The 27252-nt window shown below is 41.2% G+C and overlaps 1 protein-coding gene and 1 long non-coding RNA gene across 2 annotated transcripts in view; one reads left to right on the top strand and one right to left on the bottom strand.

The window, feature by feature from the left end:
* Positions 1 to 22131, bottom strand: part of LOC105269679 (uncharacterized) — a 100878-nt gene extending 78747 nt beyond the window's left edge. Inside the window, exon 1 of the long non-coding RNA XR_892461.1 lies at positions 21857 to 22131. This is a non-coding gene — a long non-coding RNA (uncharacterized lncRNA). The remainder of the gene's footprint in view (positions 1 to 21856) is intronic.
* Ephrin (ephrin) overlaps positions 1 to 27252 on the top strand; it is a 173173-nt gene that overhangs the window by 83477 nt on the left and 62444 nt on the right. The gene's annotated exons all lie outside the window — the stretch shown is intronic.

Below are 27252 nucleotides of genomic sequence, written 5' to 3'. Positions count from 1 at the left end.
ACTGATAAGCGCAGAAATAATTTCTAGTTGTATTATATTGCACTCAACAATCGGAGAATATAATTAATTTGTTTTTTCTTTCAATTTGTGTTTCAGGTAAGTGCAAAAAAATAAGGATTGAGAAGAGGCAGAGGACCTTTTAGGAACGCAAGTGGCTCGAGGGCAACAAGAGCTTTATCAAAGAATCCGATCGAATACAGAATTTAAGTATACGTATTAGTTATCATGGAAGAGGTATCTCGGCCTTCCGGGCAGACGAAATAGCTCTCGGTCTCATGATACACAAAACCAAAGCCGGACGCTGAAAACCCGTAAAATCCCACCTCGGATATCGCATCCCCCAATGCATACGAGAAAAATTCAAAGATAAGAGAGAAAAAAGAATAGATTATTCTTTGAAGGCAACAAGCCGTTCTTTCGAATGACGTTAATGACACATTTATAATCACCGTGTGCGTTCCCCTGTATGAAAACCCCCTGTCCAGAAATTCCATACCGATCTACTTGAAAGTCCAGCATCCCGTCGTGCTACATATGTATTAAGGATCTCGTTGTTTTCTTCAATAATACAGTAGCCAGTGTCCATGTCCACCTCTATCTCCATAGCGTAATACCGGGTTCGTTTCAAGAGGAATAAAGACAGTACATGTAGTTGAAATTGGTCCGTACAACCGGCGCGGTAATGCATCAATTAAATCTCCGATTAGCAAATGCTCTTCCCTCCGACTATACCAGAGCATTTCCGATAAATTTCAATTCCGCGATTATGAATAATTTTTCGTTTTTTTTTTCACGAAACAATTTATAATAATCATTGGAATGCGCGCGCTATACGAGTAGATGGAGATTTCTTGAGGTATATTTGTAATAATGATTCATGGATTATGGTGGACTAGGTTATCCACGTAGGAGGATGCTCGGGGCAAGTAATGAGCACGATTGAATGAGAATGAGGCCGAGGGAAGCCAATACAATTAACCTCGGCAACGTGCCATTGGTGTATCTATCTCTCTCACAGCTGGTCTTTCACTTCGTGCCCGCCTCGGGAGCCCCTCTTCGCTCCGTCCTTTTGTATGAACATAATTATTACCACATCTCATGTAAACGTTATCCATAGATCATGGATAATCGTTGCAGACGCGCGTGCCTTGCACTAACGCAACCATCTAGGGATATTAGCTCGAGGAAAGTATCTCCCCTTGTACTTGACTCACACTCCAACTTTAGAAATCGATAATGATAATAATCATCATTTGTTCCTCAGTAATTGATATTTGATCCACTCCTCCTCTCTCTCCCCTTTCGACCCATTGTTGGAGCACATCAGTCTCCCCAAAACAGCTCTCATTACAAGAATATTGCCAACCAACTCCTCATGTAATTACGTATCTGATGTATCAGGAGTTAAAGGAATAGTTTTAATTGATACGTCTTCATCTGCCAGTAATGATTCCCAAGTCAATTCTGAGGAACTCATGTTCTGGGCATTTTCATGTTCGGCTGACGGTGTTAACGACATCGTTAGAACTACTCCCCTCGTACTCTTCCACTTCCTCAGCAAATAGCTTGCTATATTCTTTCAATGGGATATATCTGAGAGATCGTATTACTCAAATAAAATAAAAAAAAGATGATAAGACGCAAGTACGAGTGAAGACCATTAGTGATATGATGACGTCGTAAAAAAAACCAAGTGGAGAGTAGAGTTTGAAAAAGATTTGAGGGAAGAATTAAGAGGCCATTTTGACAAACACATTTCCTTCCCCTCCGCCAATGATTGCCAATCAATTCTTGAGTAGCACATCCTCTCGAGACGTCCCATTACAATTATCATAATCCTTAATATTTCAATCAAAATTATTTGCCAAAAATAATTAGACGGTTCTTCCTCATCTCTACACATGCGCCCGTCTCCTTTCGCCCATTTTTTTCTCTCTGAATACAACATCCCTCTTGAAATCGCGGTGAGACTGATTGAAAATTACACGTCGTTTCTCGCTGTAAAATTACAATTAAGGGATTTCATCATAAAAAAATTTAAAGAGAACAAAAAAAGAAGAAACAGTTTTAAAGTGGTATCATAACGACCGAAGTGATCTCTCTGGCGTACAATAAAAACAAATGGAGCATTGAAATAAAACAAGCAGTTGGCCGAGCCTATTTTAATTCTACGGGGTGTTCCGTGGGTGGGGAGGTGGGCACTCGTAAAATTCTCATGAAAAAAAAAATAGCAAATGACCACCAATCGAATTTTTTCAGAACCAATCACTTACAAGTGATTAATCAAACGCTTAATGGAAGAGTTACAGAATAATAAAAATTGGTGGTCAAATAACAACAATAATAGACCGCGCGGAGTTGAAAATTAAATCATTAAATCCACCGAGTTGATAAAGCCAAACTATGTTAAGTAAGATCAGTGGGCTCATTTTTCATACCTGGTACAAACTTCTCACCACTGGCAAGCACACCACTTATCCGCGACATATTTAAGACCGGTAGTCGCTTGTTTATGCGCGAGCTCGCGCTTATAGGGAGTGAAACGCGCCATAGACTGGAACATAACGTCTACACTTTTTATTTCACCCCCTTTTTTTTTTACCCCACCAGCCTCACTCATTTTTCGCCTTTTTTACGACAGACTCTCTGTCTCTCTCTCCTGCGCACCTTATTCCCTTCATCATCCGTTGATCAGAGGAACGGCGTGCATTGAAGCATCTAGTGGTGCTTCTGAACGTGAACGGAGTATCGAATGTCAATTCTCGGTATTCGCACTCGGTTATTCAGCTATAGCTTATAAGAGACAAAGCTGAAGGAAATAGGAGAAAAAAAAAAAATGTGACAGGATCGGTGTGTGCGGCTTGAGAACAGCTAAACTTCGTCTGATGGACGAGCCACAGTAGCTGACAAGTTTGCCCCATTACGCCTATTCGCCTTGTGTGTTGCCACCCAGAGTTTATTCGCTGACGTTCCCAGCAGGATTGCACTTGATCATTTGGCCCCTTCATCCTTTCTCTGACTAACAATTTCTCCATCTACCCGGCATGTCACTATCACATCCGGCATATCAAATTTTTACCCGAGGCATCCACTTTCATCCAGTTGGAATCTCTATTTTTCTTGTTCTCTTTGTAAATTGCCGAGAAGAGTAAACCATTTCGTAGAAAACAACAAGACTGCATTTGATTGCAACAGTTCAGCTAACTATAATTCATCGTTTCACTACTCTGTGATAATGCTCATTTTTCCCCATTGTCAGAAGGAATGCACCGTTGTTTGGTTTAATGAACTCAACAGCTGATTAATCCCTTTGTATTGTTGGAATTTCGGCCTTCATCAATGGGCCTTTGAAAATATTCTCATCTATGCGACTGGTTTGTCAGAATATTTGATATATGCCTGGAGGGGATGTAGAAAGGATTCGAATGAATGTGTCCGCCAGAGAAGCCCGACTGCAATCATAATATTATAATAACATAATAACCAATAAATAATGCTAAAAGCGTAGTGTATTTTGACAAGAAGACACCAAGTCCGTGATTCTTGTATTATAATTCTTTTTTATCCTACGCCATAAAAGTGTAAGCAATGCATTATATCTATAACTTGAGAGCAGTTTGGCCTGGTTACACCTTAAATCACAAGGCTGTCTCACGAATTAATCCTGATTCATGCCTAACGGCTGTCTTAGCTATTCACCTTTCTCATCCATACTAACAATAAAGCCCCGAACTATCATTTTTTTTTTCATAATATCATTGGATTTTTTTTCCATCCTCCTCCAGTACAGGTTGAAACTTCGAATCCATGAGAATAGAAAATAGGATTTTTTATTAGAGAGGAAAAAGTGAAAGCGCAACTCGTGCCAGCATCAAGTCACACCTCCAGGTCCATATCTCTCGTTCAGCATCACTTGTGATTTTATTCTTCGTTTTTCCATTCACGATACGGATCATTTGGTCGAAAACACCAATTCGTGTATTACCGTGTGATTTTCAATTGGAATATTTCGAGATATCACCTACGCTCAGTTGAGAATGTCGTTTTCAACTGAGACATGAAATTCCGCAAAGTACAAAGTATGAAAAACTCGACGCACCGATCGTTAAACTGTCCTCCTCGTCACTAGGAAGCTAAATGTATCGTTCGAGCATGTACCTCGGAATTTTTCATTGGCCTTGGTTACATTGGATTATGGAAATGTCTTGCTATAAGAGAAGTAAAAGAGAAAAAGAGATATATATAGAGGGGCATTGGTGTAGTGGTTTCTCTGGCAAACGTCCCTGGCTGTCGTCCGGTACTCTCAGACACCAGTTTCCACTTTTTATTATTGTAATACCCAAAGTTACGAGCTGCTCGGTCTTCTCCGTGTGATATGAGACTTAATTTATGAAAATTATATAAAATAGGAGCCAGTAGCATCAACAAACTCACGTTACGATAGTGGTATATACGTATATAGGTGGTGGCAGTGTAATAAATTCTTACTCCTCCTAAAGACTCTGAACTTCCGCTTGGATTACAGACCGCAGTCGAATCGTTAAAACAAAGTTTTAATTTTTGCCCCATTTTACTGGTGATTGAATTGAAAACTGTAGTCAAACGGGTTTATCTCTTCCTCTGACATTTTTACATGCGTACTTGAGAGTTGATGACTTGGCCACCGTGCGGCAAAGACCGGCAGTCGAACATTTTGCGGCAACGGCAATGTATACGACCGCAGAACCAAGCTCACCTGAAGCAATTATAACGCCGTTTGTGAGACAACTCGAAACGTTGTGGTTTTGAGTTTTGTGAGTTTGGTGGGTGCACCGTGAATTTTCGGTGGTTAGGCCGCATGTAAAAAAAAAAGAAGAAAATTCAGGTCCATTTAAATATCGATATGGCCCTCCTCGGCACAATTTTCATCCCCCCGCGAAAAAAAAAAATATATATTCTCACCCAATTGTACGCATATCGTAATTTGTTCAAGTATCAACTCAACAAATGAAACACATTGATGTTTTCAATTAAATTGCACAGACAATGGACAAATAGCGATTCACTCGGGCAAGCCACGATTCAATTTAATAAATATCCCCCCTCTTGCATCGAACGGCGGAAAACCTTCCAGCAATTCTGCCTTCTCTGTCTCTGTTTCTCTCAGTACCATAGCTCTCACATTGACCAATTAATTTCCTCACTCGCCAATTGAGGGGAGGTAGCGAGGGATAGACCGTAGGACACCGTGGTGGACGTTACCTCGATTTTACCATCAAACTGGCGTTGCGAGGGTAAAATCAGCCCCTGGGCCTATAACTGTTTAATCCGGAATGTATTTTGTTTGCCCTTGTTACGCGGTTACTGCGTTCACTCGAAATGAATAACTCGATGCGGACACCCGTTTACATTTAATTATAAAAGTTACCTCTCCACCGAGTGTATACCATTCATGTCATTTCGGCAAATAATGATTTCATTGGATGCATTCATGTCTGCTAACCAATGCCAATTAGATTAAGAATTCATATGCGGAAAAAAATTCATACACTCGAAATATCGATTTTCACGATAATCTCTGCGTCTGCTTCTGGTCTGGATGTACTCTAAACGAGTGGAATATTCATATTCAATATCGAAGAGAGAAGATTTTGCCAAAATTCTTGATTGGAAGAAACTTGTCCATGACTACCACACAAATAGCAATTACAATTGAATAATTTCCAGCAGCCAGGCTATTCCAGCTGCAGGATATATATTCAGGAAGGAGTTTATTGGATAAACATATAGTGATAAATGCCCGTTTCATCACGTAACCAGAGTGACACTAGCAGGATACAATTACCATCAATAAATACGTCAGTGGATCTGCAGAATATCAAATTATGCTAATTCCAGGGTGCTAGTGAATGATACGATTTGGTTAGCGTGGCCACGAGCGTATCCATTTGTCTAGTGACACGCTGTGGGGAAATAGAGATTCAAACCTAGTTGGCGTGACTCTATGATGATCTATGTCATTTCATGGATTGCGATATAGATGGTGAGCATCCCTCTTCCGGTCAGGGTCAAGGTTCTCATGCCACTGACCCAACGAAAATTCCCCAGTGCTCCATCAACAACTTGATACACCAGCCGAACAATCCCAACCAATCCCTCAGGCTACGATCAATGAATAACAAATCGAAGGGAAAAGGGAGTTGGTGTTAAAGACATCAATGAAATTTGCATGAATTGATTCGTTCCGTTGGAGGTGATATTTCAAGATTTTAATCAAAGCTCTGTAGTAATGCCAATATTTCAATGGAGATCTTTTTCCTATCTTAAATGAGTCATCAAATGGTGACACAAAGACGGCTTTTGACCGTTATCGCATATAACGCGGCCCGGGCATATATTCGCGTCGTGCATGCCGTAGAAAGGGGCATAAGACCGTATCTGGTTGATCGTAACTCTGCATGAATAGAGGTGCGCCAAAGAGTATTCCAGCCATACTGTAGTCGGTGGCTTAACGACGAAGCTGCTCTAAGCGCAGTTGCCTACCATAAAAGTACGGGGCAAAAAAAAAATGATCATCAACTGGGTCATACTCCAATATGATGGATGCGGATGAAAAATTCAGTGCTCAAGTTATTAAAAATATTTTTACTTGATTGCATTCACGAAATACACCATATGGACAACACTAATGGCGATATAAAATGCCATCGATCCAGGTGCTGCGGATACTAAATAGTCTCCAACGCTCGTGCGTCATTCGAGGGAAAATTTATTGGTATATTGGCGTAACACGAAAGGAGAAAGCCAATACAAATGCGAACCGCTGTGTCTCCTCTCCATCATCCAATGTTCATTCCATCGAGACTATTTTTTAGAATATCATAGCCAGGCAGGTGTATGCATCTGCCCGTCGAGGCAAATCTGTACAACTCATTGAATCATTCAACAACCACTTTCAGACCAGCTAACAACAAAATGTAAATGTTTGTCGGTGAATTCAGAATATTACTGTTGCAAAATGTCTTGCTGAGGTTTTAAAAAATCTTGGCTATATGTGCACGCGTTAGAAATGGTTTTAATGACCAACTGGCGAGGTAGCATGTGCGGAGGGTAAAAAAATAATGTACGTAACGACTGGTAAATGCAAAATTGCTCACCTTCCGACCTAAACCGGAAGATACACGAGTCACCGGATGGATGTGAGAGCACATTAGAACTAAAATTCAATATACATAATAATGTCGTTACGGTAAGAAAAAAAAATCCGTAACCATTGCACCAAATACTGATGCTATTTCCAAGAATTACGCGAAATGATAAGTGCAGCTGGATGCAAGGTATTTTCAATTGAGATAAATCATCCCTCCTCAATACACGCATTCAGCCAAACCGAGTAAAAAGATTATAAAACCTTCCTCCAACTCGAAAGACTCTCTTACGCCATATAATAGATGTACGAAGAAAGACGCCCGAGTTGTGTGAAGTATTGCGCAATAGTGAGACGACTCCCTGGAAAAATCCTTTAAAAAAAGAAAAATAAGGGGAGGATACCTGAAGCGATTATTTATGTTCACATAGGAGCATGCGCAATATTGATACGAGAGATACATTAGGGTTAGTGATATGTACTTGAGCTTAACTAACCTACCGCACTGGTAAATACAACGGGTAGGTGGTACTATACTTTGGATAGGAGCTTGTCACCCGTTCTCAAACCGATATAACGAGGTGGGGCACGTACACATGTACATTGGTGCTTGAATTCACGCGCCATCAACGTCCACGACTACTTGCTGAGTACATAAAGAAGAGAGAGGGAAATAAAAAAAAAAAGGGGGGATAGATAGGTATATAGCCCTGCGCATACCGTATAGACGTCGTCTACGACCGAATGCATCACCCACAGCAACGATGAAGTGAGGGTGTTGCGGAGAAAGGAAGAGGACTCTCGTCAAACACCAGGGGTGTCGCTAACAAGACACGCACCCTTCAAGAGGGATGTCTTGTACTGTTCACATGTACGTATTAATACAAGTACGGCTGGACGAGCCGTATAATCCTCTGGGGCATCGATATTGTAGCGCGAGTCATGCGTACCACTAAAGACTACCCCCCCACTGTTGTTGTCATGTCACACTGTGATGGCTTCTAATGACTTATCAGCCTCGTTAATTAACATTTCTCTCCAATTTTTTTTTCCTCCTTTTTTTTTCTACCTCTTTGTTTTACTCTTGTTCTCTATTCAAACTCGATCACGTCGAGATTTTTTTCAACTCGGCCTCCACCTCCTTCCCCTTACCAACAGTCAAAATGACATGGGGCTAGAAAATATGAGTCTACCTTAAAGTTGTTCATGCACGTCCGATGCCAGACAAGAGGGGGCGGGCAATATGAGAGTCATCTCACGCGCACGTCCATTAAGAAAATTAATGACTGTAAATTTTTCATTAGCGCCCGGTCAACGAGGCTAAAGAGAGGCCTCTGTATGCTCTAGCAAACTATATACCGTCTTATATACTCTCGGGGTCGAAATACATTTTAAATCCTTTCACCTCATTCAACATAAAAATCATCTAGAAGTCATGCAAAAGTCATTGAATTCCGGGCTAGACGATAATCGATAGTAGAGCGATTAGTTTCAATGACGTGACTTTTTTTCTGGTAAATCACTGCCTGAAAATTAATATTAGCCCCATTACAAGTGGACTACAAATCTGTTATCGATAAGAATTTTCGATGACGCAGAGGAGATTGAAAGAGCACGCGAGAGATACTGCCGGAAGTGGAAAATCATTCTTCAGATTTGATGATTTATTTCCATGGTTTGGTTATCGTGATGGCCGTCCTCAGTATTGAGTGGCCACATGATCACATATATACGTATATACATTCTGGATTCCAAATGCAATGGACCACCGGGTGAGGGGTATAGCACATGGCTACCGTCGATGCGTGCATGATACACACATATTCCTCAAGAGTTTTGGCCTCACTCTTCATCTCCACTCCATTTATTATTGTATACTGTAGTTTCAGTGTGGGCGTAGTCCCAGCCATGCTTTAATTATCGTCTCTTCATTTCGTCTTATCTCTCCTCGAAAAACACTCCCTATTTCATACAACTTTCCCCAAGAGAATGTCAATAACATAAACATAAAATTTTGCCTGGCTAGCACTAGTGTAATTAACTGGTGCTTGATCTGATGCATTTCTTCTTTCTCTCCCTCTCGTCCAGAGCACGTGCAAGTTTCGGCATATTATACGCGCCAGGATCGTTTATTTATTTTAATGAGGGTTTCCCTCCGTGAGCATTGACGCTGACGACGTCCGCCCTGCATTACGCACTCTCTTTCCCTTCGTACCACTTCTGAATAGTCTCCTCTTTTTTTTTTTGCATCAACGGCCACACGATGACGACGGCGGCTCGTCGAATCGTCATCTGTATACGGTGTCATTGCACTGAAAATCCTACTTTCCCTCTAATCCAACCTCCCACCCTTCCTCTTATACCGTCATCATCATTCCAGAGTGGAATTATAAAATGCCTGCGTACGCATTGAAGTACAGTACAGAACAAAAAAGGTAAAAGTGGGTACGCACGAGATGAAAGATTTTTTTTTTTTTTTTTCAAATCTAAAAATATAACGCATGCAGAAAAGCCCCTTTCTATTATACTTTTTCTCCTCCTGGCACACGGAACGAAACACATTTCTTTGACGAATACAGAGAGAGGAAAAAAAAACGTCCCCTAGTCTCCTTGCGATGACAAGGAAATCCTACATTTTCTCGACCCCCTTTTCTCCCGGAGACTAGAATCACTACACCTGCGTTACCTTTCCCTCCGACATCGCGAGAAAATATCGTATTCTGCTACAAAGATGTCGGGGTGAGAGGGGGTGTGACGCATGCTTCACGCAAAGACGGATCAATGTACTGAGTGCAAGTCTGTATGTAGTATTTCCCTTGCTTTTCCCCCTTTCCAATCCAAGGCGATTCAATTCGCCTGGTTGTGACAGAAAAAAAATTCTCTTTCTCACTAAGAAGATAACACGAATACGGATTAGTTTTCAACTTGCTTTCGTTCGACGCGCAACCCTTTTCTATGTGTAACGAAGGGCTGGTGGGTGGTGGGCGGTTGTAGGAGATGAGGGTGATGAGGGGAATGAGGGGAATGAGGGGATTGAGGGGTTGAGGGGATGAGGTATAGCACCCAGAGATGAAACGCATGCAGTGCGATGCACTATGAAGTGCCATAGACTTGAGCGTATGTGCGTAGTGCAAAGTCGTTGTAAAAAAAAAAAAAGCGAGGGGTGCCACACTGCGGTATATGCAGGACGATGTAGCTGTGAAAAGGGGTCGCACTGAAAATGTTCTAGATTTTTTCCTCCTTCTTTTACTTTTTTTTTTTTTATTCAAGTATCACTATGAGGGGAAAGTTTCGCCCAGAAACGTGACGGCTCACGATTTAACGTGCGAACGATCCCATTATATTCACATACACACGTACGTATAGTTTTTACGACATCATTATATTGACTGGAAAGAAAAAAAATTTCCAAGGGTATAAATTAGATACTAGGCGAAACGTATATCTTTATTGGTGCAACATCCTCCCCCAGATTGCGATATGTATATTCGTTGTCAGGGGGATAGGAGGAGCGAAGGAAGAAGACAGTGTCAGCATTTTCCCATTCTGTATCTTCCTTTTTCCTTCTCTTGTACATTTCAGAGTATCAATAAATATAATTCCTCTCTTCTAGCCGGCTGGCAAGCCTCAGCGACACCCGTACCGACGTATTTCAATTTATTGCGATCGCACATTCGACGTAACCGACACCTCTTCGTCTAAGACCACCTGAGGTGCAGTATTTAGCTCCATTTCCCTCTCGGAATAAATCCCACGTATTCCCCCCGGAATTTTTTTTTATCCCTCTCGATGTATATCCGTTGGGGAGTCAAATTGTTCCTCTCAAAAATTTTAACGAAAGTCCTGCTCAGATATCCGTAATGGAAGCCAGATGGAATATATGCGGTACAGAGTGAAGGATTCTATATTCTTCGTTGAATAATAAAATCATTCGATGGAGTTGGTCTTGTGAGTGAGGAAGGAGGGGCTGACGGGAATATACAGGTATTGGGGATTTTACGGTCATGGTTGCTGATAATCCTCATATTTATTGACTTTTATTCTAATATAAGCATCTTTCCAGTATCAGCATCTTCTCTTTCTCCTTCTCTCAACATCCTGCCCCCTCCCCTCGGATGAATTTTATTACACATATCCCAAGACCTTGCCGGCTATTCAAGCGTTCAAACTGGCATGAAGGCCACAGCACACATTATTGAGATTATTTTGGTTGTCTATGTTCATTATCATTCGAGGATTAGAGGAATAATTTGAGGGATAAAGAAAAAATGGATATTTTATGATTATCGCGTGAGGTTGGGAGCTTGTTGTCTCGCTGAAAATTTTTAATTGGAATATTTGATTCCCCACACGTATATCGAATATTCATCGAATGTTATTGAAATGATTATTATTATTTTCCTTTGGGCTGTATACATACGAAAAATATGCAGTACGTTCAAGGAAGGACAAGAAAGGGAGCATTAAATTAAGGCAGAGGGAGGGTGAAGAGAGAAAAAAAAATGAGAATGAAGAATGCCTGGCAATTCGACTCGAGGAGTCACTTGCATGAGCATTTCTCCAGCGACACACATCGATCAATCATTCGCTAATTATGCCCAGGGTTTCTTTCTCTGGTTGCCTCACCCTGGGGTCAGCGACTCCATTGGCTGTTCATTTGGGAGAGGGTGAGGCCGCTTGATGAAATGGAAAAGGAAAAAAGAGAGGAGGGAAAACGGTGGAGACAAAGTAGATGATGGGTTTACGGAAATTAAGCAATTAAGTAATACTCCAAAGGTTGGGAATATTTCCGTCGCTTAAATTCATTAAAATGGAATTTCAGGTGGTAGAAGGAGGGATAGTTTGATCATTTGTGAAACGGGTATATATGGGAAGGAAGGCTTCCGTTTCTCCTCGTTAATTAATTAAAAACGTTTCGATGCGTCCGCGAGCTGAATTCCGATGGCTAAAGTTATTCAATGGGGTTTGAGACCGCAAAAACTCGAGAATCGTCGCGATTGGTATCTCGATGATTCGATTACCGATCTTTCTCCCTCTTCCCCCTCACTTTCTCACTCTGAACAAACATATCGTTTTTATCTCCCCCTCTCCGGCGGAGTGAGCCCTAAACGCCCAGATAAAAACGTAATTTTCGTAAAACCGAAGTTTAGCTAGTACCGCACATTGTCTTTTTTTCATCCTTTACCTGTTTCAACTTAATCTGATTTGACAGGATAATAACACCGTGTTGTGACGGCAGCCAGACACGCTCGTCTGGGTCCCCAGAACACAGTATACACACATATTATACCCACAAACACGTTGGGACGCTCTCATGAGAATTCTATCGCCCTCGATGTAAGTTGATCTCTATTTCTTTTAATAGGAGCATACAGCCTCAGAACGATATTGCTCCCATAGAAACCCACTAACCGGTGTCAAGGCAGGTACGAGAGGAAAAGAATGAGAGAAAGAAAAAAAAAAAAGCAAGAACCTCCAGGGCATACGATTCCAGCCGTTTCCACTGGCTACCGATCTGTCCTGGGGCGTGCCTCCCAGGAGACATTTGACGTTCGTCTTCGGAGACTCTTTTTTAAACACTTATAAACATGTGCCTCAGGTACGAAATAGATAAGAATCGAAGGCCGTGTCAACCCAGTGGATCGTTAATAATTTCCTATTCTGGCCGAATTTCTACCGTCACTTTTCATCTCGCCAGTCGTTTCCCCTAATTTCTTCGCCAAATTCCTCACTTCCAATCTTTTTCGGGGATTTTTTTTTTCCCCTCATCCCTTATTTCATTTGAGCCACACGGAGCCGTTCATAATTAAACACAATAATGTTATGGATGGGGAAATAAGAAAAAATATTTTATATACCGGGCGACGGGCGAGGGCCAAAAGGAGTTGATGCTACCTCCATGGAGGCGCGCAGGATGCGTCATGTCCAGTTTACAGACGGGCGAATGTTGAACGACTTTCTGGGAACAGCCCAACCGAGGAGAGGTGCCAGGCGGCCGGTTATAAGAAATTACTCGTGGGACATGGATGAGTTCACATTTACATTCGCGAATTAGTTGCAATCTGAAGAGCCAACCAACACAACATTTTGTCGAGTTGAAATATTTTCATTTCTTTTTCCACCTCAACTTTTTCCCACTTTATTCTTTTTTCCATAGTTCTTTTTTTTTACCCCAGCCACACATGTCATCATTATTGTAATATACGTCTGTACTAATGACTCAGCGGAAAATCCCCGTGGCAATGGGTGTATTTTGCGGAGAATTCACCTCGACAGATTGTGTTCACTTCTTCGGTATTATTTATTTAAAAAAATCACCATTCATCTTCAATACCAAGTAACAATTTAATCACATAATCCGGCAGTTGTACGGTCTGACGGAGTCGTATTTTTATCTGCTAAATTATAGGTTAACGTGCAGAAAGCCAAATTTTTATCTCGTTTAAATTGTACCCACCTAGCCTACCACTTTGAAATATTCAATTTAACGAGATGTAATCATTCAATTACATCACGTGACGACTACGTTCGGACGGAGTCACTCATTTACTCTGAAAAAACACAGAGGAATTGTCCTCATGGGACAACGCACACTCGAGTATGGTTGTGGGCAATTCGCAATTGTACCTCTGGGTCACCAGAGTGCTCTCCTGCAAACTCTTTGTTTTTTTTTGTTCACGCTTTTCACCTCTTTTCTATCAGAAAGCTGAATAAAAGCCAGAGGAATCAGACCGAGCAACGAGTGGGTCTCAAGTTGCACTGTATCACCTAAACGTGGGATTTTGTTTTCATTCTTAGACCCACATAGAGTAATACTTCTCATAGAACCAATGTTATCATTGTCAATGTAATCTGAATGAATATATGAAAAAAGAGGAAATATCAATCGTCCCCAACGGTTGTTCAATCCTCTCAACAATATCCGTTTATAACGAGTGACTGAGGGAGAGAGAAAAATAAAACGGGAAAATAAATGGAAAAGTAAAGCGCAAACGGACAAAATCCAGGCAGTTTCGCTTGGATCACCAGTAGTCCGTGCCATGTGACTGGAAAAGTGATGATAGCCGAGCATTGTCTCCAAACATGAAACCATTTTTTTATCACTTCAGTCAACTCTACAGCTCGACGAGTATGAAGCGTGTGTTTCATTAGTGCAATTGAAAATGAAACCCAGTACAGTGAATCGTCGGCGTATAATCGCTGTACTTTGACGAGGTTATCGGTGAGAATAACGTTGGAACCGTATCCCAAAATACCAGTCGAGCGCACTCCAACAAAAGCATTTTATTACACCCATCGTATATTCAATCACCATGATATTTCGCATTTCCACCCCCTCGTCTGGTAAAATTGCCGAGCAGCAAATGATAATAAGAAGTTTCAATGAGTTTCATTGACAGCATGTAGAGCCATATTGCGATTGAGTGTCGACTATAAACAAACGTTTGTATTCTAATGCTGGTCATTAGTAGTTGAAGCGAGATTGAACGCGTAAAATGGAGAATGAGAAGAAAAAAAAAATTATTGAATGCAGAGTATGAGTCATAAATCACAAACTGATTGGCAATAAGCGGTGGCAGCGTACAATGCCTATTGCATATTGGTGATCACAAAAGTTCAGTGGTTGTACAAGAAATAAATCAGAATGAGCATTTCAATCACTTATCGGCACACATCCGGTTGACAATTCAACACGTGAAAATTAATCGCCACCACAATGGGGGTACGATTCCATTGGTGATGTCGACGCCTTTTTAGCTCATCGTTTTTCAGCCCCTTTGTCTTCAAGTATACATACATCCTCGTGATATTGGTGTATAGTGGGTGGGTTATAGGCATTTGTACGAATGCCAGCTACTATACTGGAAGCAAAATGGTGAAACGCCCCGGTAGTTTCTAACCGAAGAGAAGTGCATGCAATCTCACTGAACGATGGCAAAAGAGAGAGAGAGCTCACACCGAAACTGGAAACAATGGCAAAACCTCAGTATGGCTACATATCGGCATCAGGGACCTTTCTCGCTTGCATTTACCGCTATTTATTCACCGACACCAACAATCTCAGCGCGATACTCTCCAACCATGTATCACAGCTATTGCAAATGATGACAATAAATGGAAACACACACTCCCATATAAGAATATCTCACAACATTTCTCCTGCCAAAAAAAAAAACATTTTTTTTTCACACACACGATATGTCATCGAAAATCGCCGCCATTGCACCCACAGCCTTACCGTGCAATAATTGCAATAATCAAACCAAATTAACGAGATTATTCAAATGAGCAGGTACAAGCCGAGGTGTAATTGGTTTTTCAAAATAATGAGAAGGAAAAGAAGACGTACTCCTTCCGTGGGTGGATCGGCTGGGTGTAACGTTGTTCGATGAAATTTTTTTAAAATACGTATTAAGGTTGAAACTGGATACGCGGTGTGTTGGGTAAAAACGTCTGACACTTGTTCCCCATGTTGGCCCAGAGTGGAGTGTATCCCCCTCTTGGTGACACCTCTTTTTTTTTTTTTTCCACTGGTGCTCTACCTCGTCTTTCCGAGACATCCCATCCCCTTTTTCGGTTGTCTCCACAATGCATACAGTAGCCCCCGGGACATTACGGTTAAAGTCAACTTTGTTGATAGGCTAGGAGGGTGTACCCCTTCTGGAAACACTCGATACCTACAAGGACACCCAGTCAAGTGTGATGAACGTCGATACTGCACTTCCTTTATCTATTCCGTTCAATCTTTCGCGCATGACCCGAATTATCTATTGCCTGGTACATGACAAAATGGCAACGACACCAAAGTGGCCACGAGGTACTTTGGAAAACCAATGAAGTGGCTCGTTCTTTTAGCGTTGCGAGTGATTACAGTAGACATGGGGATGGGTAAATGGGCCCTCGAGGTCTTTGACGATTGTGAGTGCTAACACATCTTGCCAACGATGCCGGAACAACGTGGATCGCTCTTTCGACGTCAAGCCTCGTCTGGATGAGAATTTTAATGGACAACTATAAAATATTTCAAGTGTATTCGCTCTCACTGCATATTCAAAATGCATTTGAAATATCTGAAAACCATCGCAACGTCTTTCTACCGTTCAAATCCAAAGCAATATTCACCTGAACAATATTCGACAAGATATGTGAAGAATTCGAAATAGAAGTTGATATGACAATAACCAATATTGGGATTTTTTTTCACACGGATGCATTGAATACTTCTATATCCAAGGGGATAAAGGATGACATTATTGATACATTTTCAATAGCTGAAAAGCACAGTATCTATTCACCTGACAAATCATTCTTGAAATATGAAAAAATCTCAAGAGTCACGCTCTCCAAGATATTAATGACACTACGAATACATCAAAGCGCATTCCTGATGCGTAATCTCGACGACGTTCTTGTCATTCTTCCCCTCAGACGAAATACCCAAAGCACCGGTGAATGGTGAATTTGATTATTCATCCCCACAGTGAGAGAGTTATTTACCTCATCGGTTTTCTTCATACGAAAATTATAATTGGTATGTCGCGTTGAATAAAAGAGGAAGGTAAAAATCCATTGACGAAAAAGGAAACGAATGAAATGGAGAAGAACCCCCGCAGTGGAGCGGGACCTTGGAACAATGAAGACATTTGGGAATGACTATCTTTCCGATTAACTGCAGGGAAACGATGGCACACGGCGAGGGAAGCTCATTAAAACGTTCAACAATCGCCATATAATCGACTATTTATAGTGATATTTAAAGCCGGGAATGTGGCAACGTGACCATGTCCTGCGGTATACGCCGTCGTTGGTGTAGGACAGGCGTGATCAAGACGTTTGCACACTTTACAACCGATCCCCACCGTCACCCCGCGTTGACACCAACTGCTTCCCCGGACACCCAATGGGGCATCTCAGTAAGATATTTGAAAATCCAAGACGAGTTATACTTTTTTCCAATCTCCCGCTGTCCGATTATATAAACCACTCGTATACCCGTCATTCTGGGAGGTCTGCGTTGATTTGTTTCTTCAACAAATTCATTGAAAAACATCGCGGAATCCGTGACCGATGGAAATTTCAATTCAATCAATAATAATATTACACCTCGAAAATATCCACTCGAAAAATGTCCCAAGTCGTGATATTACGATATCATTATGTACATTTCGAGTTGTGTTATTTTTATAAGTAACCGCGGAGTCATTGATTGCTCTCGCGCCACCCACCGTCATTTTTTTCGATTTTTTCTGAACCACCATCATCGTGCGTTTATCCACAAGTATTCTTACGTGGAATTCTCGATGGAACGATTACCCTCTATTAAATTATGAATACGAGATGTATACTGAAACGACTAAACTTTCTATTCAGTTAGTAAATGCATCCAACTATTACAGTATGCTGCGGCTAAAGTACCCGCAGTAGTTTTCCTCATATGCATGCATGGCGCGTGCTCCTGCCTCCTTCTTAACGACCCATTAAGAACAAAAGCTTTATATCACGGGATAACAAAAAGTGGGGACAGGACAAATTTAACGAGAACATGCAGAGCGCCGAGATGTTGACGCAAGAGAGTTGCATCAACTGGTGTTGTGTGATTATTATTTTTTTTTTTAACATCTGAGGATTATCATCGAGACAAGAGATAGGTATTTGACACTGCGGTGAAAGCACGAGAAACGAGCGAATTATGTGGCCACCGTACATTATTCATGTCGCTGTGTGGAGTTTCACCGCAAGGATTAGAAGGCCGTACACAACATACTGAAGCAATGGGGTGTGTGGGATAAAGAGGGGAAGCATTAACTAAACATTCGAGAAATGTATTTCAATGGCAGAAACTCCATCACAAATAATAGAAAAACATGAGGGGATTTCAATGTGAAACAAACCGTTTCGAATTGTTCTCCTCTTTCTCATTCAAACGGTTTCTTTTTTTCTCTCTCACTCGTAATTTTTTTCCTTTTGCGACCCAGACTCACCGACAGATGAAAAATTATCGTAGTAGACGTGCATAATCCCCGGAAATTTTTTTTTGTGGTTACGGGGTCATTGGCACTTGCCACGAGAATAGTTAGTAGGCAAGACATCTCTTTTCACGGATTAACCATAGAAAAGAGGAAGTCAGGTGCATCTTGAAAGTTCCGAGGCACGTACGACCATTCGGAAAGCATTGGTATTGAAAAAATTTTCGTACGCGGAACAAGAGGACTTGTCGAAGAATATTTTCATCGTAAAAAAAAAACCAGGAGAAATCGTTCTGTCCAGTGTATGGGGCATACGTGCCCAGTGTCGGTGTTCATAAATTTTTAACTATATCGGTGGATCAAATACAAGATTAATAAAAGCCAAAGTATCGAATAAGTATAGTTACTTTAATGGCCTCGTCTTCTGCCGATCGTTTTCTTTTCTTTAAGTACTTCTACAAAGTCTTAACCAAGTGGCTGTACGCCAGTGGAGGAAGAAGGAACCTTCTGAACTAATGGCTAATCGACTTGCATGTTATAACTGTTGAACAGAGCCGAGAGTAGCTGTTATCGAACACGAAAGGGCACTGGTGGTATCGTCGTCTACAATTTCGCTTTGATGAAGAGCCGGTAATTCTCTTTTACGAGTATTAAACCGAAAATTAAAATTAAATATGTTGAATCAAATGAATTGTAATTAATAAGTATAAAAGAGGGGTGGAAGTGATGATAGATGGAAATTCCCGATGGAATCCTCGTGGCAAAAATATTCTCCCCCTTGTGCCCTTTTTGATCCATCCCGCCCCAGCATATGTCTGACAAGGTGAAAGCACCTTCTGTGCAATTTATTACACGATATACGACCCAACTTGAACTCCTACCAGGACTTTAAATCTCACAATTTCTTTGGTCATTTTTATTTTTCAATCCGTGCCTTACCCCTCCCCCTTTCACTCTTTTTTCTCAAACCTTTCTCGCCTTCCGTTTCAAATGACGCATCTGCGGCAATAATTGTACTATGAATTTACAGTTGACTTGAATTTGCCACGGTGAGCAAGACAATAGACCGCACTAGACATCCAATTTCAAAGCATTTAATAAAACATCAGGGATCTCACGCGTTTATTACAACCGTGTGGATTGAAAGCCGTGAAAAGTAGCATTGCATTCCTCTGTCGCTGAATTTAGCTGTAAATCGCATTAAATGGCATCTAAACTCATCGATTGGCGTTGACGGTATTGTGATATTACACTGACAATCATTGAACTCTACCTTAATAACTTCACACACAGATTGTCACATCAATTTCAAAGAGGAGAACATTCCAGTATAAGGGGAAGATGTTTTTTATCGAACAAGCGCACGTGGCATGCGGATTATCATTATATATATTTGAAAGGAGCCTCATCATGGTGTATTGGAATTTCAATGGCGACGGACAGGTCTGCGAATATCTTTGGACAAAGAAAAGGAGAGGAAACGAGGAGAAAAGAGGAGAAAAAAAGGAGGAAAAAATCTGTCTTGTTCGCGCTGTAGAAGTTAATCCGTTGGTGTTTTGATAGGCTTCGTTACTGGTCTCAAGCGACCGTGAAACGTTACATGGCGTTGAAGGTGTGGCAAGGATCTATCAAAGTCTCCTTTCCTCTCAATTCTTTAACCCCATCGGAGACACGTTAAAAAAATTTGCATTAACGTACATGCACAAACAAATGTAAATTTTTCACTCCCCATTGAATAACGAGGATTACGAGCTAATGGTGCATTTGCAATGGATATCGAGGCCATTTAGCTCAGCCCCCTCAACCACTTACTGGTGAACAATGTGACCTAGAAAATGCGTGAGAGAAAAATAAGATAATGAAAGTGCATGCCGCGGGCTGACGATGAAGGTCACTGTTGCTCATATTGTTACTCAAGTATCGGTGTATTATGCAATTATCAAGCGCATTTGCTATCAACGGAAAAGAGGTGTGTGATCGATATCGGCGCGGGAACGCTGTGAAGAACAACGGGTTAATAAGCTGAGGTCAAGTGCCCAAGGCGATAATGCCAAGGAGGGAGTGAATTTTGCACGTTAAATTTTCTTCTGCGTGTGCCCTTCAACCATCTTCCCAAGAGTCGTTAAAAGCCTCCCTCAGGTGTGTGTATATCCATCCAACCTCGATAATTCCACCCGTTATCGCCTTGAATGCCTGTAATAAATGTCGCTATACTCTCGAGTCCGTCATGAAATTCCGCATCGGTTGGTTTATACGCTTCATGGGAGGCCGCACAAAGTTATTAATTAACATCTAAATAATGCATTGTTTGATCAAACCCATAGACCACGGACTAGGACAATATTTCACCTTCTGGGAATTCGTTGTAGACTCGTTAGTTATGTACTCGTTGGACATTGAAAAACATTTTTCAATATTAAAGTCCGTTAATTAACAAGCGTTGACATAACTATTGATGATTCTCAACATCATGCAAAATGGGATACCATAATTTCGGTGAGAGAAAATTAAATGTCGAGGGAATTTGAGAAAAATGGCATCCTGTATCGGCTTGTCTCTGTAACTCTTTTAAAATTAATAGCGGTTCCTCTAATGAATTTCAAGTGATTTCACGTTGTCGATCATTTCTCCGAGAATTCGTGTTACGACTTTCATTGATATATTTTGCATGCGCTTTCAATTGCCAGCAGGCGACAGTAAAAATCCGATTGTTCCTACCGAATAAACTGATATTTCCTAGATTGTGATATTCTTTTTTTTTTCTCTCTACTTGGCGCAAAAGTAATCTCATGGTCCATAAACTTCGCGGTAGCAGAGGTTTTCCCAGTCAAGTACTCTCTGGTGAATTTACGATGTCTGAAAGGCGGGTGCTCGGAGACTCTTTCGTTTTGCTATAGAAACCAAATGACTTTCGGAGTATGTCGTTGACGTTTTTTTTTCCTCAAAATTGCGAGGCACTGTGATATAGTTTAAATCAATTTTGGATAAATTTAATGCAAAGGAAACTGCGAATGAGCGAAAATCGGGGGAGTGAGGGCAGGTGAATTTTTGTCCAACAGAAATTTCAGATTCGTCAGTTTATTTAGTGATACACCCCGCGATTAAACCACATAGTAAAATTCATGGGCCGAGTATTAAAACCTCAAAGCGCTCACTCACCTGTCCACAGACCATATACTTGTTTTAGTGACTCCATCGGTTAAAACCGAGAAAATAAAAAAAAAAGCTCCCGTTAATCTTTTATTCTCAATAGAACAGTTTAATTCTTTATTACCCGGCTCCCCCATTTTACACTGATTATTTTTCATCGGGATCTCAAAATTCTGAGAAGTCTTGAATTCCAAGAATCCAAGAATATAAGAATAAAAGAGGAGGGGGAAGAAGGAATAAACCGACAACGACGATGAGGCTGTAACGTTGCCGCAACAAAAATTACCAGCGAGACGCTGGATAAACCGCAAGAAAAAGAAACTTTCGTCGCTCCGTAAACAAACTTACAGCAACCAGAAGCGTGCATACAATTTTCCACGAAGCTGTATGGTTTCTGCTTATAAAAATCCAATGTACACCATATGTACAAGCACATTGATACAAACAGCTGAATGTATGTATGAGATAAAAAAAAAAAAATCTCATTGAAATGGCTTTAACGTACGTCCGCACATGGAAACCGAATGTCAATGGACTAAATCAAGTGATTTATGCGAATAAAATTCATATAATCGGAAAATGATGCGATGATGATTAGAAATTGAAGTATCACCTGGTGATCAATTGACTATCGATTTGCGATGACCCAGCCCTCACTGGGATTTGCACGAAACATTCTTGTGGTTGGGTTTAGCCGGGGCCCACCGATGGCGAAACATTATTTAACGTCAAACTAGCTCGAACATATACTTTCTCGACCAAACACAAGCCTCACCTCTTATATCGTGTCACTCTAAACGAGAGGTGGGTAAAAGGTGGGGACCTATCGGGCCCTCAACCGCAACCGCTTCTACGAGAATGACGTTACTTTTACGATTATTTATAACCCCGGAGGCACACTACTTGAAAGTGTCTTCGTGCTTGGCTCTTCTCTTGGTTCGAAGCGATAAGAGACAGAGTATAAAAACCAGAACGGATCTCTTTTCCTCCTTCATCTCTGGTACCCTTTATCTCTGACGATTCTTTTGTTCCGACCATTTCTTCACCTACGTCTCATCCGAGATATCTAACTCTTTTTTTTTTACCTCTTAAATTCCATTTTTCCACACCAAAGTGGATGGGTCAGCGTGTAATGGACTCTATATTAACGCTATAATCTCTTTATTATCTGATGTGGTGATTCATCCCACCAGACACGGGTTTCACGCGTCATTTCAACGCCCCGGATTAAAATATTCAAATGATGTCAGTGAGCGCATGTGTCAACATATCCATTCTCATGTTATTCATTCCATTGACAACTTCTGAGTGTCAACGCGTAAAGAATCCAAATCAAGATCCTTTCGCCAATCGGATAAAAAGTCTTGAGTATTTTTCGCAATTTTTTTTACCCCCACTGCAGAATTGTATCAATGGAAAATCATATTGCGATTCGGCATGGATGAAGATTAATGTCTTCCATGGGGGACGAATGGTGGGCGAGGAAAATTCTTTCTCTTTTTACACTTCACGCAAACGATCATATGGATTAACGTCAGTCTCGTGACGTTTAGTCTGAGTTAATCGCTGAGGTGTCTGTACAACTCTGATCGCATCCAATTTTCAAGAACAAGACGTTATCCAAGTTGATGAATTTTTCCCGGTGACTGTTATTACGGAAAATTAACCGATTATTTTTATCCAATTTTCTTGGTAATGCAGTGGTTGACTTGATTCACGCAACATCCGAGTAGATTATGTTGTAAGGATGCATTCACACTTGAAAAGCGACAAGAAAGGTACGCGAGCCCTGAAACACTCATGGAGGAGTGAATTATATTTCCTTTGGAAAGTGTAACGCCGCGCGCGGCACTCCCCTTTTATTCTTCCAATGCACTTTATCCTATTCAACTTTGCGTTACGTCTACAATCCATTTTACGTCTTTACCCAACGATGTTGTTTTAAAATAACGGTGGAAAAAAAAAGAGAGAGGAATGGAAGAAATAAAAGCTGCAGACCGGATAAAATAAGAATAAAAATGAGAGCGAGTGAGGCGGGGATGAGGTATAAGAAACTGTCGGCGCGAACCTCATGCATTCCCCAACGCTTCTAATGTAGTTGAGAACTGGTGAAACCTAGTTAGTAACCGATTCTAGGACACAAAAACTTATCCTTTTTAAGGCGACGAAATGGTTATGCGATGGCAACAAAAGGTATGTCTTTCACCCGGGGGTAAAACGTCGGAATATCGAACGAACAAAATCGCTTTGTGGCGCGCGGCAGTTTGCTGTTCTGAGAAAACGAGATCTCAGCTCGATCTCGGCCGCATAGTTATATATATGAAGTTGTGTGTTAGCCATTGGAATTGTTAACTGTAGTGGTGTAGAAGAGACGAGAGCCGATCGCAAAGTTGTTCAATGCCTCACTCTTATTTTACCTGTCTTTCTCACGCTTGCACGCCTCCATTGGCCCCTTGTCACCCCAACCCACTGTCAAACACCGCTCGTTCATCTTCGTATCTTTCGGTGTTTATACCAGATCTAGGATCGCACCCCTTTTCCACCCAAATTCACCAATTCTCCCATTCATTTGCCGTGTTAATCCACTCCGACTCCTTCAAAATTTTTTATTCCACTTTTCACCGCCGAATGCCCGAGATTTTTTCTCAGTGGACACGTTTTTATTCTCGCTACGGGAATCGTTCTGGATATGCTCATATCTGTAAACACCGCCGGCTGTTTCGTCCTTGAGGCGCTCAATTGTCGACCCGAGTTGCTTCCGTAGACACCGTCGACTGTCTGGTTGTTCGGGAACTGAATTGTCGAAATGATTTGTGCGCATTATTATAGATGCAGTGTGAGATGCAAAATTTTGTGATTGGCGGAGAGCTCGGTGGTGGGGGTAAAATGTGTAGCCTCATCAGGCATGCCTAACGGCGCAACTTTGAATTAGAAATATAAGTTTAAGAAATTTAGAAATTGGGGTAGTAGAGGGAAACTCCGCGAGGGGATCTCTTCACGGTCCGTGCTAGTTGATATAACCCGGTGAATCTTGTGAAAAAAATCAGTTACGCGGATCGAACTGCAGCGGCTGGATCGAGGAGAGGAGAGCAGTGAGAGCGGAGCAGTAGAAATATGAGAAATAATAATTCTCAACGAAATCTCAAGGTCGCCGAGGGGAACCGATTCCAGCTCTTCAAAATCGCTCTCCATACGAAATATTGGCGGTCTCCCTCCACAGTCCGTGCGAGTTGATATTCCTCAGTGAATTTTTTCATGAAAATTCAGTATCGCCGATGGGACAACCGAGGCTGCATCGAGGAAAGGAGGGAGGAGAGCAGTTGAAACTTTGGAAATAATAATTCCAAAATAAGGAAATTTCAATTTCGCCGTGTCAAATCGGTTTCAATCTCTCACTGACATTCTCCTTAAGATATGCATAGGGTCTCTCTATGATCCGTGCAAAAGCAAAAGAGCAGTTTCAAAAATAATTCTAATAAAAAAAAAAATTCTAATTCCACCGTATAAAATCGATTTCGATCGATCAGTCGCATTCTCTCCATGGTATGCGGAGGGTCTCTCTAAAAATAACTCAATAATTAAAAAATCTAAATTTCGCTTTCGTAAAATCGATTTCGCCTCTTCATTTTCATTCTTTATATGATATGAAGGACTCTCTCGCGTGTGATGTGTGTGTGTGAGTGACATAATTTCCCTGTGTATTAATGTGTGATGTGCCTCAGTAAATCATGGATAAGGATTCATCCACGCAGATCGGATCTACAGCGGCTGTGCAGAGGAACCGAGGAGAGCAGAACTGTAAGCGATAATAATATGCAATAATTAAAAAATTCCACGTCACTTAGCCGTTTTTCAACTTGCAATCACGATCACGATCGCGTTCATCGCTGATTGTTTATTGCCAAAATAATAACGAATCTCGTTCGTAATGGAAAAAATATCTACATATCCAGGAGAGTACATCCTTTTTATCCGAGAATTATACATAAAATGTCATTGAGTTTGTCTTGGGTAACAGAAGGCACCGACCGCCCGCGGAACGTTACAAGTGCGTGGATAGTATGAACCTGAGGAGAAAAGACTGCACTAGTCACATGTGCGCTGAATCGCTGTTTGCTTGAATATAAGAGAGCGGCGCGTATGTGTACCTAGCGCGTGTCTTGTTTGCCCGGCTCGCTCGTTTTGTCGTTTAAACATCCTCGTCCGTTTTCTCCATATCTCCCTTGAATTTCTATTCATTATTTAACTCTCCACCGAGTCTCTTAATCATCGATAAAACGAGTCACCAAGAGGATGTGACTGGTACATAGCAAATATACTTCCAACTTTAAGTAATCCGAGACTTGATTCACCGAGTGAATCACGGATAATAGTCATACAACCTGTGGAATTCCGCGAGAATTATTTAATTACCACTATTCCACTTTCTTCCAGTAGCTCGCGCTCTCGAATTCAATTGATGAGTATATCAGAGGATATCTCACAGCCATTTAATTGTCTGTCTGTTGTCCCACAAACCGAGAGGATTGATATTAAATCCTAGATATTGTGAGGGTTCAGTCTACGAGAAAGACTGGTGTATAAAAGGGTTCAATGTTCCGCATGAAGATCCACTGCGCCATAAGTGTCTCACGTTTTGTTCTGTAACGTCAAAACAAGGGATATGTTAACGACCCATCTCCCAGGATTACCATTATAATACGTGCCATCGTGAGGATCCTTAATCTTTTCCATATGGAATCCCATAATCTGAGTAATTAGAACGGCTGAGTGAATGAAAAAAATTAGACCAGTAAAAACAATGGTGAATGAGGGAAAAAATAGATCAAATGAAAATGACTCTTTGCCATGTCCATCCCCGTCCATTAGAGGACTTATAATTGAATGAAAGGAAGTAGAGGAAAAAAGAGGAGAGAATGAATAAAATAATGGGTGAAAAAGGGGCTCGATGTTCCATGTCCAGTGTTAATTCGACGTTAACGTTAGACGGACACGCTTGATGGTGATAATTGCTCGGATCGATAGACAGAGAATCCCATGGAACGAGAAGCTGGAGCCTCGATACACGTATGCCTCCACAATCAATAAATCAGTGAAGAGACGCGATAGCACAGGAGGAAATTGGATGCACTTAGCGAGCCATCTAATTTATTATTGAGATTGTCATTCTGACACTGACAAAAAAAAAAGGGGGGGAAAATTAAACCGAGCGTTTCAGGACATATCGTTATCCCAACAGTTTTTCACTCTATTATTCACCGGAGGGATTGTGTGACGGACACATAAAACTACAGAAGTTGTAATGTATCCTCGGATCATGCTCAATGAAACAGAAGATTAAAATAGAAAATCAACTGGAATTGAGATGCTACCGCGATAACTGTCGAAACCCCTCGCATAACGTGCACGTTGAAAGATACAAATAGGGAACACACGTAACACGTTGGCCAATAATAAATCAATTGATAATTAAAGATGAACCGAGCGGTGCGAGCGGTGCGAGCGGTGTCAGTGGTGAAGTTGCCATCTCCATGAATAAAACTTTATAACCTTTTAACGCTATCCCCCAGGGTAGCCAAGGTGGAGAAATGTTGATGTATGGGTGATTTGATGGGGAGTTATCCATCGAATTCATCCATCAATGCCTCACCCATCGACGAAAATTTTAACGGGCATTGCATACCCCATGTCTGTTTAGATTAAAGGAGGCCGACGTGTGGAAAAATCACTGATATATCGTGAATGGTTTATGATATAGCCAGCTGATGGATAAAAATAACGATAAAATCAAGTGAAATAAAATGTGAATGGTTTATCACAATTTAAACTCTATCGTAATGCAAACGATGGGTCCCTCGTGTGTAGATCGTTCTCGATGAGCGGTACACGGTTCGATTATTTTCACTGTTGTTATACAGATCATTGAAATCGATTGGCACGACCAGGCAACAGGCAAAAGGCAAAAGGCAAAAGGATAGTCGCGGCGCGAGATATGTTCTCATCCGCCTA

The sequence above is a fragment of the Fopius arisanus genome, unplaced genomic scaffold (genome assembly GCF_000806365.1).
Source record: "Fopius arisanus strain USDA-PBARC FA_bdor unplaced genomic scaffold, ASM80636v1 scaffold00072, whole genome shotgun sequence".
Classification (NCBI taxonomy): domain Eukaryota; kingdom Metazoa; phylum Arthropoda; class Insecta; order Hymenoptera; family Braconidae; genus Fopius; species Fopius arisanus.
Note: the sequence above shows the minus strand (reverse complement) of the source record. Positions and strands in the feature narration are given on the sequence as shown.